Source organism: Dreissena polymorpha, chromosome 15, assembly GCF_020536995.1.
Source record: "Dreissena polymorpha isolate Duluth1 chromosome 15, UMN_Dpol_1.0, whole genome shotgun sequence".
NCBI classification, from domain to species: Eukaryota; Metazoa; Mollusca; class Bivalvia; order Myida; family Dreissenidae; genus Dreissena; species Dreissena polymorpha.
Window position 1 is genome coordinate 7,893,323 of NC_068369.1, and position 12,235 is coordinate 7,905,557.

At 34.9% G+C, this 12,235-nt stretch overlaps 1 pseudogene; it reads left to right on the top strand.

The window, feature by feature from the left end:
- Positions 1–2,310: 2,310 nt before the first annotated feature.
- LOC127860822 (uncharacterized) lies at positions 2,311–3,417 on the top strand (annotated as a pseudogene).
- Positions 3,418–12,235: the final 8,818 nt, after the last annotated feature.

Consider the following 12,235-nt stretch of genomic DNA (forward strand, 5'->3'; position numbering starts at 1 on the left):
TATCTTGAGAAAGCATTGACTTACACACATGCCTATTAGCATATCGGCTACCTGTGTGGGAAATTTGAGGTCAACATGTTAAATTTAAGATAATATGGGCTTGTATACTAAACTTGATTTCCGCACATTGTCTTGACAACGCTTGACACGTGGAAGGAAATAAAGACGCGTATTGTGTGGCCAAAGGTCAACGATCAACGTCACGTGTGCTTGTAGCATGAACATTGCTTCAAATCAGTATCTATAGACTTGTTTAGAATGCTGGTTAGTCTTGGCATGTGATCTCTAATAATTGTCAAATCACGTGATCACGTGATCAAAGGACAAGGTCACTGGGACTTCTGTGTTGCATGTCGGGGGCATGCATGTTTGACAAATATCACTTGTTTGTACGAGAATGTCGAAATTTCTGTAAAATGCTATTGACTCGAAGACCTTTCAAGTGCATTAAATGGTTAGAAACTCACGCGTTTTCCATTCGTGACGTGTACAGTTCAATATCTTTTTATACATGCCTTGACTTGCATCAAATGGATTTATACTCATATGTTTTATTATAAAATAAGACAATTCGCACTGATTTCACGACTTAAGGTAACTCGAAAGAATGTAATCTATCTCTCAAAATAACCGACGCTTATGCAAAGCCAAACAGCCGAATGCCTGATCAAAATCAGAAGAATCAAGAAATGTCACATGCAGATACTAACCGATTAATCAAGTGTTTACAACAATATTGAGATCGTGTCAATGCATGTAGCTATCAAATTAAGTCGATAAAATCCGAATCAAAATAAATGGGTACCGCTCTGTCTTTCGTTTTGGTTTTCAGGTGAATTGCAGTAACTTTAACAATTCTTTAACGAAAAACTAATGGGTTATGACTAAAAAACTACATTCTTTATATTGTATTTAAAACGTAGCATAATTGGTCAAGCTTTGTACATGCACGCTTTCCACTTGTTATTAATAATTGATAGTTCAAATATGTATTTTGTTTACTTGGAAGGAATAAGATTTGTTATTGTGTGGTTTATGGGTTCACAGCCCGTCCAAGCCACATTTCTCTGATAGGGTCGGTCTTTAAACAATGAAATTACTGCAGTTAAATATCCAAACAAATATAGTAGGCCGTGTCATTTGTACAAAAGTTATCAAATTGTTAAAAACATGTTGTTTAATGTTATGATGTATGTATAGCCTTGTATTGTACATGATGCGTGATTCGGTGAAATAAAGTCGCACGCTAAGTTAGATGACGTTTTCAGTGAGATTTAGCCCGCTATTGAACGCGACGCTTTCCAATTGCAGAAAACAACACGATTATGATGGTAGCTTTTAATGTTATATATTATTCTAGTCCAAAAATCAAACATACAGGCGACTGCTCTATGAATTACGGCAAACTGACAAATACAAACTTTGACTCTTTATGTAACAACATTTGTGTGACCCACAGCAAATATATGTTGCCCAGGGATATTAGAATGTTTCATTATGAACTAGGTCGATTTTACAATTACCGCAATTACTGCTTTATAAAACTATTCATATATATTGTTTTGGAAAATACAATTATACAATACAATAATACAATTTGGACGTTAATATCGACACACATGTCTTTGCTTATGATTGAATAAATAGGCAAAATAAATGTATGGATATGAATGTATTACTGATGCAATTATGTTGGCTTTCTTGAATAGGAGTCGTATACTGTTATATATTCCATTAACCTCAATCCTAGCTGGCCGAAAACATCAATAAATAAATAAACTTTTACATAAATACCAGTTACTGAAAGTGGGGTTACTGTGCTCAACAGTTATGGAAATGGGTGTTAATTTTCGATTTTTGATGCATATATTGCAATTGCCTGTTAGAAGCATCCTGGTTCTCATGAAAAGGTAAACTATGATTGTTCTTGAGTACACCTTTTCATGAAAACTGCTGAGAAAACCTTATATACAGTCTAAAAATGCACATACAGTGAACCGTGTCAATCGTAAACAACGTTGCACTTGCGTATTAAGTCTTCAATAACTTTTTTAATATTCATAATGAATCAACAGGATTTATACCGAGGTTAACTGAATATCAGTAGAATATCATGTGCGTAAGTATAATGCCGAATAAGTATGGTAAATGTACAAACCTTTCAAAAATCTCGACGAAAACATTAAAAAATCATTGGTTAACCGCCATTTTGAACACCAGTTACTATTTTTCTCACTTACGTCACGCCGGTCACTTACGTACGATCTACCCCCTGATACAGAGTCAGAGAAGAAGTGTTTTTTTATCAAAATGGAAGCTGAGAAGGTCGAATACGATCACGTTCCCAAGCCACCAGTGAAGAAACATGACATGTCGCTGGATTTAGCATTCGTAATGGACGCTACGGGCAGTATGGGATCCTACATCGAATCGGCGAAAAACAACATTAGTAAAATTGTTGAAGAAATAGTGGCCATTGAAAAGGGAGACGTGTGCCTGGCGTTTGGTGAACTACCGTGATCACCCGCCACAGGATAGTTCATTCGTGACGGAAGTGCATGTTTTTACTACCTCACCGGGAACAATAAAGAGTTGGCTGAAAAATACGAGCCCCACGGGCGGCGGCGATACCCCAGAGGCGATGGCAGACGCCCTCCACGATGCACTGAAACTCAGCTGGAGGGACAAAGCCATAGAGATCTGTGTCTGTATATCGGATGCACCGCCCCACGGATTTGGATGTAGCGACGACGGCTTCCCGGGGGGATGCCCTGCAGGTATCGACCCGATGGAAGTTGTTCACCAAATGGCGGGAAAAGTTATCACACTCTATGTGATTGGATGCGAACCGAGCATGCGAGTATTAAGCCATATAAAAAGTTTGTTATGGCCATAGCGTTCACTTCGGGTGGTCAGTACGTTCCACTCACCAAAGCGCAGGTTTTGAGCCAGGTGATCGTGGGAGGAAATGAGCTTGGAACGACTGATGTGAACTTGGAATTGCAAGCAGATCTTGCAGCTGGGCTCGCTATAGACGAGGACGACATGACGAAAAGGGTTCACGCAAAGATGGCTTCTAAGGGTATCCGCTCGACTCAACTTTAGCGCAATAAAGCCGAACTGTCCAGCGCCTATGATAATGAAGCCGCTAGCAAATTGTCCAAACTATTCAACCTAAAAGACGTGCGGAAAAAAATTAAACCTAATCGTATTGCGGATTTGCCACCACGATCAGCATCAAGCTGGATGGGATCCAGGATGCGATCGGAACGAATGTCACCTGGAAGATGCGCGATGGACGATGCTGTCGAAGGTAGCGTCATAGAAGAGACCTACGAGGCTGCTGAGATGCCGATCGCTGTTGCGCAGGCTAGCCAAATGGTGCGAAAGAGTGTAGCGAGATGCGTGTCCAAGTAGGGCGCATGTGACATATGAAATAATCTACGGCAGTGAATAAGTCCTACGTGTGGTATAAGCTGTTTAAAGAATAATCAAGTGTATCGATTAGGGCACACACTGAATTAATGCGCAAATGCGTATTACAAACCTTGATCAAGTATTAAGGCAATATCCTTTCTAGTTAATGATTTACATGTATAGTGTATATATTTATAACAATGTATTATTTTTGTTTTGTTAAAGTTTTATTGAAAAACTTCATTCAATATGTTGTACGGTTGATTTTATATTCGCTGATGGGTCTTCGTTACACAAACAAAAACGACCAATTCTGAAAAATGTGTCTTTGAAACTTATCCATATGTTAACCTTTATTTTTTTTATTTAAAAAAAACATAATTATAAAATTATTTATTTCACAAAACATATGTTGGGTCTTGTAACATTACATATGTGTAAAAGCACGTATTTTTTGTTATTTTTTTTATCGTACTTCTTAGATTTGGGAATCTCATTTGTTACACTGAAAATTGTTTATTAGTGTACATTTTGATAGTAATATGTATGTGAATAAATATTAAACATTCAGTTGAAATGAAAAGTGTGTGTGATTTTTTTACCAGTATTTCAGTTATGTTGTGGCGGTTCTAACGCTGTTCTTGGTTTCGCTGGTTTTCCAGTACTAATTGCACATACTTGTGCCAGTAACTGACGGCTGCCCTTCTTGAGTCAGAGGTATGTAGAGAAAGGCCTAGGGAATTGTCTCACGACGCCGAATCGGCTTCTTTTGGTACAAAAATGCATAAATTATTGGTGTGCATCGATGTGACATATTTCACGACCACTGATCTGAAAAATTTCACGAGGATTCTGTGAGAATCTTCAGACTTCCGACTTATCTGAGACAAATCACGATCTGAAAAAATCACGCTACACAGGCGTCTCCTATGTAGTTTATGGTTCTCAATATTCCATAGTCATTATTTAACAATAATCAAACCAAAGCAATTGCATTGAGTTTATAATAGACGTTACAATATGTGCGTCTACAAAATGCTGAGGGGGTATTCAAACTATGGGATTATTTAGTACTTTATTTTACTTGATAAACAATATCCGTGAACATGCTGAATAGCGACCAAGCCCCTGCTATTATTCAACAATTAGAAGGTATTGTGTGTTTTTTAACTGGCAACAAAAACGCATCGTTTAATATCTATACATACTATACTTATATTGTTCATAAATATACTACTCAAAATTTGCTAGGGATCACTTTTTATAGTATGTGTAATTTGAAGTTTTTATTATGAAAAACAAAAAAGTTTGTGTTTTCCAATTTATGAGTGCGTATTGTACATAACCAATAACCTGTCTTATCGATTTTGTTTACACAGACTTGCTAATTTGCTCATGAAAAGCAATACCCACAAAAAAGCCATGACATTTGGCCTTCCACTTGACAAAAACATTGTGAACATGCTTCAAATCTACACTTGTAGCTCAATCATTCATCTTGAAAGTTGTTTGAAATGGCTAACTATCGCGTAAGAAGACATCTCATCTTAGAAGAAATGAACAGGGGGGTTGGGATGCTGGAAGGAGGAAAGTCACAACGTCATGTGGCACGTCAGCCTGGCGTTTCACAAAGCGTTGTAGCCAGGATGTGGAGCCGCTACCAAATGCATGTTGATGTTATCCCTAGATATAAGGGAGGTCGTCAGACGGCTACTACGCAGGCACAATACCGTTTTATCGTGGTACTAGACCGACGTCATCGCTTTATGAACGCCATGGCCCTTCAAAATTACCTATATAATGCATCAGAGGTTCGAGTTTTAACTCAAACCATTCGAAACAGACTGCAAAGTGTTGGCATTAGGGCTAGACGACCTGCCATTCGTATTACATTGATGCGCAACCACATCCAGGCACGTCTCCGATGGGCACAAGATCACATAACCTGGTCTTTAAATGACTGGACACCATTACTCTTCATAGACGAGTCTATATTCTGTGTTGACTTTACAGATAGACGTGCCCGGGTGTGGAGAATAACCAATGAGCGATTCGCACCAGTATGCATCGCAAACCATGATCGTTATGGTGGGGGCTCAGTAATGGTTTGGGCTGGGATCAGCATGCAGGGGAAGACCGATCTGCATATCATTGATGACGGCACTATGACAGCTCAGAGATACGTCAGAGAGGTCTTGGATGTATACGCCCGTCGTTATGCTGGTGCAATAGGCCCAGATTTCATTTTGATGGACGATAATGCCAGACCTCACAGAGCAAAGGAGTTCAATGAGTACGCCCAAGCTGAAACAATCGTCAGGATGGAGTGGCCTGCGAGGTCTCCGGACCTCAATCCCATAGAGCATGTCTGGGGCATTCTTCAGGTTGCAATATCTGCACGCCCTGTAAAGCCTATCACAATCCAGGACCTACGACAAGCCCTCCTACAGGAATGGGTTCGAATCCCACAAGACAGCATCCGTGGGCTTATCAGTAGCATGAGAAGACGATGCCGATCAGTAATCAATGCCAATGGGAACCATACACGATATTGAAAAGGTCCTTTCAATGTTTACAGACTTTTACAATAATTTCAATTCTGACACACATGCACTAAAACCTTCAAAAGTCACCCCTAGCTAGATTCAGCCAACGTCACGCATCAATGATAAATCAATACATAAAAATAAAATCAAATACACACATTCTAATATCAAAACCTGCAAAATGACAATTTAAAATGAACGTAATCCAAAATTGAAGATAATGCGAAACAAACTAAAAAGTGATCCTTAGCAAATTTTGAGTAGTATATGTTGGAAACGCCTAGTATCTTATCATGATATTTTAACTGGATATGTGAATTTTATCAATTTCTATTTACCAAGTGTGTACTATTTAAAACGTCATTAAAGAAACGTTCACAGATTATCTGCAAATATTTTCATATTAAACATATGGGACTTAGATCCGAAAATTGTGTGGACTTTTCTACATAAGAACCATTGTATTTAAGTATCTTTACTAAAATTGAACACAAGTGGATATACACTTTTCCAATCAATACTAACAAATTTAATAAATTTTAATATTCATTAAGTGTGACTTATTTGAAAGTCGCTGTTGTTATCAATGTCTTTTAAACTTGTTGTTCTTCTTTTAGGATTTTACTATTGTTAGGTATGATTATTATATAGGTCCTTACCTTGTATTATCATATGTGAATGCATGCGCCAATTCCGTAATAAAGTTACTTATTACTTTTAAAATACTTTGGTATAGTTAAAAATATGTGTACCCATTTGGTAGTCCGACGATTCTTTTGAAACAAAACAGTCCCTATCGATCAATATATCACTTACAAAACGAGTATCACTTTGGTAAGCACATTTAATATATATGTAGCTATTACACGCGTTGAAATTGAAGTTGTAAAATTGAGGGATATCTAAAATGTTTTCACCAGTTGTTGTAGGCATTTTCCGTATTCAACATGTAGCTTCTTAAAACATCCTGCCAAAATTTATTTGTCACAATTGCAAAGTTTTTCGGCAAAAATTGTACCAGTATTTCTAATTTTGTTTGTATTAAGGAGAAAATGATTAAATAGGTTGATAATAACTTCCGTCAGCTGTTAATTGTTTCAAAAGCCGTGTTAATTTCATTTGTTTTTCAAGAGAATAAACTTCTCCCATTAATAGACACCCATCATATTAAAGGGGCCGATCAACAGATAAAGCGTCGTTTCGACGCGATTCGATATTTTAGGAAACTACGAGGATTGCTTATATAGCAAAACAATACATCCGCTCTGAATATGAGCGTGGATGGTCGAAAGGTCTAAGCACGAGGCTTTTTACTCCATGACCCCAGGAATCCAGGGGTCAGTGGTTCGAGCCCTGTTTAAGGTTACTTTTTTCCGTTTTTTTAAATTGTATTCTTGTTTTTGTACTGGAGATTTATAGTTCAAATGTTTAAATTTATCAATATAAAGCATTTAAAGCATTTAATGACAAGCTTCAATACATGCCAAAATCTGTTGGACGGCCCCTTTAATGTTTAACAAAAATGTACTTTCAGTTTTGCTATGACTTGCCTAAAGGAAGTCATAAACTAGTTTAATAATGTTTCTCTTAGTTTCTATTTTTTGTATTGGTAGCAACATCTGTATGTGTGTCACTAGTGGAAGAAGTAGTGACTTAACAATAGTAATTTTATATGAGTGGTATCATATTTATACTGTTCCACTGCGTTAATACATTTTTATACCTCTGATTTTATTGTCGAAATTCTTAACGCCATGCATTATACAATCAACTTAAAATTATGTTTCCCACCGTGATAATTTATATTTTGTTTTAATAGAGTTGTTGTACGTTTTGAACCTACGCAAAATAAATTAGTTTTATCTTTGTTTATTTTCATTGCAATTTTAAGAATTCATGCAGCACGTCAAATTCAGAGATCAATCCGATAATTCAAGGTATAGTGATGTCACATCTTCAAATTATGAATGATGTTATATGTTTTTTATTTTGATGCCCTTGTTTTTACTTTGTCCTATTTTAATATCAACAATCGGGCCCCCTTGACGAAAGCACCTCTTAATCCGGAAGGGTTCGATAAAAAATCGATTAATATCTATTGATGCCATCCTGTTATGCAAAAATAATGATATCAATTTTCGAAACATTGGTCTCGAGTGAAAGACTGAAATGTCGTTTCTATGCACTAGAAAGAGATTATATCAAAAGCTTCCCACTGTGCTCACTTAATCTCGAACCATTTTCCTTTAAATGTATGTGATACACTTATCTTAAAAGTGTTTAGATTCAATGTTTCAGAAATATTCTTTAAACCCATCTAGCTCTGGAACAAATGAATGGACCTATGAGCCTATATGCTTATTTTCGCTAAATTGCTCTAATTGTTTTGTTATTCTTGAAATGTATTAATGTTAGTTTGATTTCAAGTTGTATTTAGATTTTCCCATGTATTATTGTTTAATGCATAGTCATACTCTTTGTTCAACTTTTCTGTATGTCATGAAAATAAGATTCTTTAACAATTTTACGATAGTATTGATACAATTGATCAAGTAAACATCTTTTATAGGCGATTATTAAATTAACAAAGACCTTTCCTATGTTCTATATTGCCAGACCTTACTTCCAAGACAATGATTGAATGATGAAATGTATAAGTTGAACCTAATTTCGATTGTTTAATTTTCGTAGACATACAATTGAATGTGGAAAAACAGTCCTTGCCTGGTGTCAACCGTATATATATATGAATTGTTGTTTGCTACCATTAATATATCTTAACGTGACAATTATACGTTTTTATCGAATACACGATTTTAATCTCCAAAAAAATGACATTTCTTCAGTTTAATAAATTTCCAATTTATGGAAAAGGTTAGCATAAAACCAGAGTTTATTATTATTCGGACCGTATAGTAATCATACAATAAATGCGTTTGTCATATATGTCATATCAAATAATAAATAGTTTCATTAAAGATTCAGGAAAAAAGGCAATATGCCCATCATTCCGCATGCAACACATGACAAAGAAATATACAACCGGTTAATGGTGAAATATGTTGCATCATGTTAGATATCTGCATATATATATGTGGAGATATAGATACATCAGCATGTAGTTTTGATTGTGAAGATGCAATAAAAAGATAAATAAATAAATAAACGTTTGGAAGCAAAGGAAGGAAAAAAAAATATAGCGTGTATTTGTCTTAGACCAGGGTTATTGGGTCATTTCGGAGAAAAATGTAAGTTCTAGTCTAAGGAAATGTAACTAGAGTTTATGTATTAAAAAGTGTAAATTTAAATATGAACGATATATTTAGTATATATTTGACACACAAAATTGAGTTAACCAAAAATGGATATTAAATCTAGGTAGCCTTTTTTTTTGGGGGGGGGTTAGATTGTATATTCCTTGTTAGAGAGCCAAAAATATAGAAAAACTCACGTAGGCATGCTATAGTGTTTGATTTCAGGTACATGTACATATCAGGTGCATTTATCAGTAAAAGTTATTTACATATATATTTACATACATGTTTAACAGTTTACAAAATAACATTTGTTATTTACACACACATACACACACGCTTATATATATATATATATATATATATATATATATATATATATATATATATATATATATATATATATATATATATATATATATATATACACATACATATACATATATATATACACAAAGTATCATATAGTATTTTTACAACGTTGGTGATGTAATTGGTGCATGTGTATTTTGCGATTGATGTTGGTGTTGTGTAGCCTTTCATGTTCAAGCTCATAACGATATTAATATCCAATATATCAACTCGTGCTTCCGTTACACAATCGATTTATAATTGGAGAAATCATCAAATGTGTCTGGAAATAATCGGATTAACTACCGTCGTGGATACAGTTAAATGGATTTTATCATGGTAAGTCAACGTTGTAAGTGTGGTACAGTTTTACAAGCTTGACAACCTAACCCGAAATCAAAACGTTAGGTTGAGGCGCATGTGTAAAATTGACCAACTTTTATTTAATAATAATAGGTCTGCTCATGACTCATGTTAGTCAAGTAATCTAATTCGAGGAATTAGGTTACTACACATGATGGAGCTATATGTATATACTAATGATACAATTGAGTGGCTTGATATGTGATGGCCAATTCATCATGCTAACAATTTTTGAAGATTTAAAAGTTACACATTTAGACAATTAGAGCACACATTTATCGATTGTTATTTGATATGTGGTAAACAAATGCATTGTATTTGCGTTCACCAATAAGAAAACCTTACAGATTATGCACATTCTGTAAGTTTTAGTAACAACATAGAATAAAATAGCATGGTATATGATGGACTACTCCTATAAATATGAGGTCGATTTACATCGACCTCATATCGTTTAACGTTATTTTGCAATAGCAGCGTTCCGACATAAATTCATGTCGGAAGCTTTAACGGCATCAAATTCATATAACAGCACAGAATAATCATGCAATAAATTATTAAACATAAAATATAAACATTATTTTACTTATTGCATTAGAAAAATGTTTATACAAACTTACAAGTAATGATAGTCCAGACCTTAAAACACTACCACTATTCAAATTCCATATTGTTGCCATATAGCACTGTGTAAATTGAAAGTTGCATAAAGTTACCTCATTGGTCGGTTATAAATACATTGTTTCTCTATATATAGTATTCGATTTAGACGAAAATAATAATTTAAGTGGAATGTCATATTAGTTTTCCATTAAAACTTTGATCTTGCCGTGTGTGTTTATGGACGTTAATAATTATGTTATACTTATTTTTGTATTTCATTAAGAATTAGAACGTGTAGCCCTTTTTGTTAACTGTTTTTAGCAAACGATTCGCGGCTTAATAAGACACGGAAAATAGTTAAAGCGACACTTTCATTTAAAGGTTTAATGTGAACAATATTAAATGAAACCTTTTTTGGTATTAATATATTTTATTGACATGTTAAATTCGATACTTGAAAAGGTGTTTAGTCTTTAAAAAGATGTCGCTGATATTGTTAATTTCAATAACTGTTAATATGCTTAATGTTGTATAAGAAATTGAATAGTTTCACTGAGTTGTATTCCCGCCTAAAATCCGATATCGTAAAACGCGCAACGGTTAAGAATAAGGTCTGAATAAGTTTAGGTATTCAGATCCAAATATCAGCAGCTGTGCCAGCTGGGAAGCCCCGTTATGGCTTTAACAACCGCCAGCGAAACAACATACTTTTTTAAGTCTTGCACTAAGACTCCATGATCACAAGTATAGGTCCCTGCTGTGGCGTATGACACCATAGTGTTATTTAGTATTGGTCGGCACAGTATCTGATCATAAAGAGATAATTGGTTTGTGCTGAACACAGGGCAATAAAACCACAGATCTATCAATAAACAAGATTATTGAGATATCTTTTATTGAACACCGCAATAAAAATGCTCAAACCACGGACTCTAGATTACACGGATAAGAAACATGGCAACATTCTCAGAATCATCACTGCTATATGTGTAATCACCTAACAATTCGACTAAAAATAATTTATATATTTGAGTTGAAGACGATGTACTGTTGTATAAGTCTGAATAAACTATCTGTCTGCCTGTCTAAATCTAAGCCGTCATCGCCCAGTGAAAAAATCTGATTTTGAATAGTTGGACGTGATGCCCTGATGTCAAAATACGAAATGACCCGCGTAACACCGACCGTGATTTTCAAGAATCTTTAATAAATTGATAATTTAAGGTAAATAACATTTCATATAATTATACATAATTCCCTCGTTGATAATTAACAACAAACGATGAATGTTGTTGACACCCATTTTATTTCAAGTATGCATGCAAAGCCGAATAAAATCGAGAGGATCCGCTATATACGGTACGCTGTTTCATCATAAATTTATCACCCTTTCTGTGTTATAAACAAGAGCTGAAATCTTTAAGTTATTAAGATTTATTTATAATAAGCTTTATTGATATGTTTCGTGAACAAAATACCACAATATATTCCATAAAAAAATATAATAATCGTTGCAAAGGAAATTCAATGGCCGGTTTCTAAACAAAAGCATAATCGCCAAGACCGTAGCATCAGTTCAGTGCGTTAGGAACGCGCGCTACTTTCTTCCGCCTTCATTCCTTAATTACTTTCGTTTTTAAACAATTTTTTTCTATCGTATACAGAATTCTATTCTCCTAAGCAAGATGTAATTTTTAAAAC